We start from the raw sequence: 7,236 nt of genomic DNA, 5'->3' as shown, positions 1-7,236 counted from the left end.
CATACTTTATTTAGATCTTTCATTAATTCAGACTTGTCTTCTTCAATTCACCTAATTAATGAATTTTACTCTAGATATCATCTTCATTCTGATGAGAATTTTAAGTGTGTAAGTAAAAAATTATAGAGAAGGAAAATGGCTATATAGGTAGGTAGGCTGAAAGAGGAGAGAATAATATTTTAAAAGTGGAAGCACAAAGCCTCAAGTGTGACTTAAATTACTGAATAGTCAATTTTGTGCGTAATCTTTGTGTCCTTTATGAAAAGTCTTTATATCAGCCAGAAAGAAATAGAACTTTATGTATCAGCTCATATCATTTGTTGGAGAGAGGAGCAGTAAGTCCATATTCAACTTTATTTTCATCTTGTTGCTTTCCCTTAAGCTTCATAGGGCTGTATGGATGAGAAATGCAAGCACTATTATGTCCTGCATAGAGACTATAATTTATCCTCCCCTTATTGATGGGCTTATACAGTTTGTCAGAATCCATCAACTCAACAGATCAGACTGAATTACTTTGATGACTGACAAATGGGTGCCACTCATGGTGAAATGAAAATAGCCAGGTATGTGTGCTTATTAAGTACTCTTCAGTAGCAGAAATGTGTTTTACTGAAAACTCTCATCCATGCTATTTTTGTAGAATCAAGAAGTACCATCTTCTTTTGGGAAAACAATTATTTTTCATGAGATTCTGAACTATTACAATAAAAATTTGGAACCATAATGTGTTATAAAGATCATTTTTTTTTCTCATTCATATGCACGCACAATGGAAACTTGTAATAAAAACTAGAGGAGACAGAACCAATACTATAGGAGCTATGTGTCTTTGACTTTCCAGGGCTGCCCAATTTATGCAGATAATTTAAAAATTCAATTCAATTCATTAAATTGACAACCAATAGTTTAACATATAAGAATTTTCATATAAATAAATTCACAAGTCAGATAAAAACCTTTTGTCAGATCATGTTTTCTAAGATTTGGGTCAGAAGCGAATGCACACCGTGTTGATTGGTTGTATTATTTCAGATTTTTATTAGAAGTACCTAATGGTTAGTTGTTAAAGTATGGCATTGTCTAGATTTGCATATCAACAGGAACAGCAATAATAACTCATTTTTATTGAATGCTTACTATATACAGATACTGTGCTAGATATAATGGGAAGCAAAAAAAAAAGGGATACTGTCTTATGTTAACAACAACCTATGAAGTAGGTATAGACAAAGAAACAAGTTCATAGTGCTTAATAATTTGTCTAGCTCTGTCTAAGTGGCAGAGCTAGAATTATATGGCTGTGTTTGTTACAGCAACCTAACCAATGTGCAGGTTAAGAGACTCCAGAATATAATGGCTTAAATAAGCTAGAAGGAGCTCTCTGACAGAGTAGAGCTGTCATATCAGCTCTGGACTGCTTATGCCTAGATTGTTGTGTAAGGGTGAAATGAACTTCCATCTTACTACTCTCTGCTGCCCCTGGGTTGACCTCATCCATACATCTGAAGGTACGTAAATATTATCTTTAAAGGCATTCCCTAGATGTTGGATTCCTAACTTCTGCTCATATTCTGCTAGCCATATTAGCTTTAAGGAAAACCTGGAATTAATAGTCTTTGTGGCCATGTACCTCTCAAAATTCAGGGGTTCTATTAATAAAGGAAAAAGGGGAGAAGCAGGCAATTGGCAGTCTCTACATTGCATGCTAATTAAGAGCATTGTTTCCAAGTGGAGTTTTGGCCACAGACTTGAACAAGTGACAAATGATCTCATGACTTTGGGATATGCCTACATCCATTATTCATTTCTTTCCATGTGCATGTGTATAGTTTGTATGATATATTTAGATATTCAAAATGTGTGAGACGACATGATTATTACTTGATTCTACAGTAGACTCTGGTCATCTGCAAGTGCTAATTCAAAATTTCACAGTAGGAGAAGCCCACTGGCTTTAATCTTTGGCAGGAAGGCTTGCAAAACCCCCAGGATTTGTCTTGCTTGCAGTCTCACTCTCAAGAAGATCTCAAACTCAAAGATCTATGTTGTAAGCAATGTGTTCTTAGAGAAATGGTTTAATAGATGGCATGTATTCAGTACATAAATCTATAAACAACACTGGCCCAGAACTTCAGAGTTTCCTGGAATTCTTGGTCTATTCTGATAAAGTTAGATATTTACTATAGAAAAATCAATTCACAAGTATTTATTGAGAATATACTTAGATAGTAGGTATGTGGAGATGGATGGACCCACCGAATTTACCCAGGTATCTCCTGGGGCTACAGATACTTGGAGGAGATAACCACAGGCTAGATCTCAAGTACATATCCATATATTCTTATTTGTTACCTGAGTGCTCCCCCCATACCCCCAAATCTAATGCAGTCTCTCATGAGCTCAGCTCAGTGTGGAGCTGCTTGGAAATATTGTGTCTTGTACGGATAGGTCTCCTTGGTCCTTCTCTCCCAAGTATAGCTCTTTAGATCCCACTTCACTAGTGGCTAGATGAGACAGGAGAAAAACATAAAAGAAAGATAAAGGTTTAAGTTAGAACTAGTCTAATTAGTCTCCCCAAGGCTTTAATGGCGGTGGGGGCAGGGGTGATGTTGGGAAGCATCTCCCAAGTGAGAGGCAGTTCCAGACCTATTTTGCCTCACTGGCTACATGGAAGTACAGAGAAGCAAAGAGAGAGAACCTCAAGAGACAAACTCCAAACAGACCACAGCCTACAGAAGACAGAACTTTAACCTTTCCTCTCATTATACCTGAAGCTTCACTCCCTTTTAAGAGGTTTAGTTGAATCCAGTATCTTGATTCAGTCACCTTGTCTCTTTTCCTCCATGGGAGTGGGGCTGGGGAATGGAGTAAGGGTAGGGAGAAGATGGAAGTGGAACTTTGCTCTCCCACTAGAGGTCAACATCAAGTGTTTTGGAGGCACGTATAGGACGTGGCCTTTCTCCCAGTTCTCAAAGAATTGTCTGTCTAGGGAGCTAATGAATATGAAACATTTAGCGAGAACTTAAACTGTGTGATATTGTTTATTCCAGAGGAATTCAAATAAGGGATAAGTCAATGTGGATTTGTTTCTTGGGGGAAGCTTCTTAGATCTTGTCACAAATGAGGTGATTAAGAAGGCAGAGATAATTAAAGAAGGCAGAAAGAGAGGATGAACAAAAATTAAGAATGAGCTGAGAGGGCAGTAGACCTATGTGCCTTAAGCGGAATATTCGTGTTAGAGACTAGGAAATGAAGTAGAATAAGAAAGTGGAATACTTTAAAAATTAGGCAGGGGTTAGGCTATATGCAGTCATGTAAGATTTTTTTTTTAAAAACTAAGTTAATGTTAACTAATTTTTTATGAAATTAAGTGAGGATAAATTCATAAATGACCAACAATGAATTAATAAAAGGTAGATATTATAAAAATATAGTGTTAGAATTTGTTTAGGGTGGGAATAGGGGGTTCCTATGCAGGATCTCAACATAGGTTGCCAAGGAACAAGATGAAGTCAAGACTAGATATATCAGGGATTGGGAGCCTGACTGCCCTAGCGTTAGCTAGTAATCCTAGTGTTAGCTAGTAATCCAGTCCTCAGTGACCAAAGGATGTGATGATCTTGGTATTGGTTTGGGAAAAATATTGGATCTGAGGAGATTCAATTCAGCAGGAGGTTTGAGCCACTAAAATATAGATAGCAGATGAGATTCAGAGTCAGGAATGGTGGCATTGTGGCAATGGCAATCATCCCAGCTGGATCCCAGCTAGCACCTGGAGTCCTGGAATAGGAGCTGGGGCGGGGTTGGATCAAGGCCCTAGTCAAGTAGAGTTAGGTTTGGGGCAAGGCACAAGGCATTGTAGGAAATGGGAAAGCTGGTCAGGGTAGAAGCCAGTTCTGAAGATTGGCTGGAGTTAGATGGGAAATAAAGGGAGAAATAATGAAGCAGTGTAGAGCAGACTCAGTGAAATTCAGTGCATTTGTGGCCAAAAAAAGAATTCCAGTCCTTCAGTCTGGTGGGCTGAGGTTGATTCTCTTTTGCCTGCCTGATGAGAGTGGGCTGAAGATCATAGCTGCACTGAACCTTTTAAATGAAGACTTCAGGGGCCCCAGCTCAGAGAGATCTTGGAATGAACAGCTGAACTAGAGGCCCAGTGGAGGCAGCATTACTTGGAAGGAGTCGAGACTACAGCAGAGGAGACCTAGGTGTAACTAGGAGGCTGTCATATTCCAGAGTGTGGAGAATAGGGTCTGACTAAAGGGGGAGGATTTAATAGAAATTCAGAAGAAAAGGGGATTGCAAAAGACATTTTAAATTAAGAAGTAGTAGGCTTCAGTGACAGGTTTGTTATAACTGATAGAGAAGGAAGAACCTAAAATGATTCCAAGTGGATTTTAAATGCTCATGTGGTATGACATTTAAAATGAACTGAAGGACATTTTAAACACGTATGCAATTGCTTCTGGTCTATTTTTAAAAACTCAAATTAGTAAATTGGCAAATAAATTAAGAGTGTTAAGGCTAAGCTTGTTTGTTCATTGGCTTTGCATCTCACTGCAGTGGGTCTGTAATGGGACATTCCAGAGAGACAGTAGCCCTTGAGCATGTGAATGAATAGAAATGTTTCTTCCAAAGATATCTATCTTTCCTGGTCTAAGATAGTGTTACTAATATATGTATGCTTGGGTATGACTGAAAAGCCTAAGGTGGGCCTACCTGGATCCTTTCATGCTTCTCTCATGGGGCCTTTGTCGCTGGAGTTGATGTTTAAAGTGTTCTTTTGAGCCTCTTTTATCCACCTGGTTAGCTCAGAGCCTTTGCGGAAGAAAGTGTGCTCCTGCCCCGCCAGATTGCTTCACAATAGGCTTCTTTATCTGCAGCTGTTGTTTCCCAGCTATCTACTTTGGTGCTACATGATGGGACATAGGCAGGGACTTATACTGTTTATGAGGGGAGAGGTGTGCGACCTCAGCAGGGATATTATTCCTGTTTATCAAGGCAAGGAAAGAAAATACAAAATCTAGTAGGGAAACCTCGTTTTCAAAATGCACAGATATTTGGTATTTCTGCTTTTGTTACTTCTGGATGTGCACCTGGAGGTGACATGGATTTCAAAGTCACTATTTAAGGTAAGGAAAGAAAACTTTTAAACATCATTATCACCATAAAAGATCTTGGTTATATTTTTGAAATATGAAGCTTAAAATATTAGCGATCAGCAAAAGACCAACCATTGTACTTCTGAGAAGGACTCGGATTAATAATTTGTTTCCATTTTGTTCACAGATATACTATCTGTAGGACAGGGGTAGACTGAATACCTGCTTCACTGAATCCCTGCTTCAAGTCATCTTTCACATTTTCTTGTTTGGAAGAACAACCGTTGGGGGATCACCTTGTTACCATCAGCAAAAATGAAAACAAATCCAGATATTAAGAATGCCACCGTGGTCAGCAGTTAATGAAGCCAGCGTTACACAAGCAAGCTTCATTCAGCAAAGGAAGTTTTCGAGACAGTGCCTCCCTAGCCAGAAATCAGGAAAGACTGAACTGATTCTGGTCATCTCAGCTGCTCCTTAAATCACTGCAAGCCTTCCAAATTAATGCAAATTGAAACATGCATTGCTTTTTCAGCTTACTTGAGTACTTGCTATGTGTAAATCACTGTACAAATAAGATGTGGTCCCTGCCTTCAATGGATTTACAGTTAGTTTCAGTGCATTTTTTTGGGAGGGGGGTCTTCTGTTCTTAATTAAGTGTGTCTCTAAGACAGCAAACAAATGAAAAAGTGTTCTGTAAGCATTTTAAGTTCCTTTACTAGAAAAACAAACAAACAAAAACTAATGTAGGCAACTCAGGACATCTTAGTTTTATTTTTTTGCACTTCTAATAGATAGGATCCATTTTGTTGATTCCATAAATATTCAGTAGACTTGAAAGATATTAACACATTATTTGGATTTAATTTGAATCAAATTCTTTTTCATTCTTTAGGTGTAGATTGTTGGAAAATATGTTGTGTTTGTACATTTCTTGAGAGGTGAATTATATCTGTTGTCTCAGTAGCCTCAAATTTCCATGCCCTAAGGACCTACCTGCCATTCCCTATGAGTTAATAGCATCCTGGAGAAAGGGAAGGTTTGGATCAGACTTGGGGGTCCCTGCTCATGCACCCAAGACAGGGCAGGGAAGGAGCCAAGTAGACCTGGACAATGGCTCTGTATGAAAATTTGGCTCTTTCAGTATTCATTGTGTTGTCTTCTGTGTTCTATAAGTTGAGTGAGTGACTATGTAGTTTTTCCAAAAAAATTGTTTCTTATCTTGGAGTAGGTCATGATTTTTCCAGTTTTAAGACACTAATGTGATTTTAGACACTAGACATTTAATATATTGTCTGTGACCCATTTTAGTATGTATGAGCCAATAATTGACATGTCTTTGTCTTTAGTAGTATCCATCGGAATTGAAAATGTGCCAGCTTTTTAACATTATCAATAGTCTTCTTAATTAAGCTGCCAATACATACTGCCAATACATACAATAGTACCGTGTGTCATATGAGAAATGAATTGTGTAAATGCTATTTCTCTCTTATTGAATAAACAATGTTGCTCCATATAAAATGGATTTCAAGTGTTCTTTGAATGGGACATTATATTGCTCCCTAAAGAATTTCATGAGAATTCTCATACCATTCCTTTTTATTTAATTTCTAAAATTTTTTATTTTGCTTCTCAATAAGGAATTGCTCTAATTTGACCAATAACTTTAGTTATAATGATTCATCCCTAATAGGATAAATAACCTGGCTCTCAAACTCATGATGGTGATATTGTGTATTTATAATCTCACTTTCAGTTTGCATGAAATGACTTCCAGGAAATCTGGGTTATGAACCTACATCGTACTAAATTGTAGATATTTATTTTCTGTTCTGGGAGATTTTTGGGGGACGATTTCTGTATTCCTGGTGCCTAGCACAGTGTCTGGTACAGAATAGGTATATGTTCAGTAAACATTTGGTGATTAAGGCATGTAAAGTAGCTTTTTTCATCTATGGTTCTTAAGGCTCTGTGGAAGACAGGAGGTCTTGCTAGCAGAGTAGCAGCTTCATTGGTTTGTAGTTTACATTCAATCTACTTAGAATAAGTCCAAATCAGTTGAATACTTCATATACAGTCTAGTCCACTGAGCCTCTTAACACCACTGAGCCTGGTGTTTTGGATTCACCAG

General features: G+C 37.8%; 1 long non-coding RNA gene across 1 annotated transcript; it reads left to right on the top strand.

Annotated features, from left to right (window-relative positions):
* Positions 1-384: 384 nt before the first annotated feature.
* LOC120612536 (uncharacterized) lies at positions 385-6,626 on the top strand. Its single transcript, XR_005655478.1, has 2 exons — positions 385-566; positions 5,290-6,626. It is a non-coding gene; the product is annotated as an uncharacterized LOC120612536 (long non-coding RNA).
* The last annotated feature ends 610 nt before the right edge of the window (positions 6,627-7,236 follow it).

The sequence above is a fragment of the Pteropus medius genome, unplaced genomic scaffold, assembly GCF_902729225.1.
Source record: "Pteropus medius unplaced genomic scaffold, Ma_sr-lr_union100, whole genome shotgun sequence".
Taxonomy (NCBI): Eukaryota; Metazoa; Chordata; class Mammalia; order Chiroptera; family Pteropodidae; genus Pteropus; species Pteropus medius.
This window is presented reverse-complemented; position numbering and strand designations above follow the sequence as displayed.